We start from the raw sequence: 794 nt of genomic DNA, 5'->3' as shown, positions 1-794 counted from the left end.
AGCACCTCATCGGACGGCTGGGAGCGCTTCCCCTCGGACAGGCCTGACCCAGGCCTGGCTGCGCCTCTATCCATTTTACTTCTTGTAGCTGTTCGCCTCCCAGCTGGTTTGCCGAGTCGTAGAGCCTTTACAGAAGCAGGACGTCTCTTTATGAGGTGTCTCTGTGGCTGCCAAGCTATGGGGAGCAGCTTTGACCTTCCTCCTCCCGGGTCGGCGGGTGGTAGACAGAGAGAGAGAGAGAGACCTGTCACTCGCTGTGGCTCGGTGGTGAGAGCGGCTTGGTGGAGGCGTCTTGCATTGAGGAGGGCGTGGCTGGTGGGCACCCCGGTCTGGGAGGACCCCTCAGGTGCGGGGCCGGGACAAGTGTGACCGCCTGTCACTCTCCCAGCGATGGTGGGTCGGGCTGCTGTCACTGTGACCTGGAGTCACTGCTCAGCCCAGCTGAGGAAGTGAGTCGGTGTCTCCCTGGATGAGCCAACCCCCCCCACCCCCCCGAAGGCAGGGCGTGGCGGGAGGGGTCTGTGGGGCGTGTGCACTGGGTCTGGAACGGTGCCCGTCGCAGCGCTGAGCGGTGGGCAGTAGCTGTCAGGCCACGCGGTGCCTGTCGCAGTGTGTGGGGGTGAGCAATGGCGGAAACACTGACGGGGCGTGGCTGTGGTCCTAGAAAGGACACAGGCCTGACTGGCACCACGGCTGCGGAGGGTGGGGCAGGGTCGGTCTGAAGGGCGTGTCGGGCACGCGCGCGGGCTTCCTCCGGTGATGCTGGGCGCTAACCCCGTGTGGTGTTCCAGGCA

At 65.4% G+C, this 794-nt stretch overlaps 1 protein-coding gene across 1 annotated transcript in view; it reads left to right on the top strand.

The window, feature by feature from the left end:
• The window catches only part of HTT (huntingtin), a 105,532-nt gene that overhangs the window by 70,613 nt on the left and 34,125 nt on the right, over positions 1-794 (top strand). The gene's annotated exons all lie outside the window — the stretch shown is intronic.

This window comes from Myotis davidii, unplaced genomic scaffold, assembly GCF_000327345.1.
Source record: "Myotis davidii unplaced genomic scaffold, ASM32734v1 scaffold937, whole genome shotgun sequence".
Lineage (NCBI taxonomy): Eukaryota > Metazoa > Chordata > Mammalia > Chiroptera > Vespertilionidae > Myotis > Myotis davidii.
This window is presented reverse-complemented; position numbering and strand designations above follow the sequence as displayed.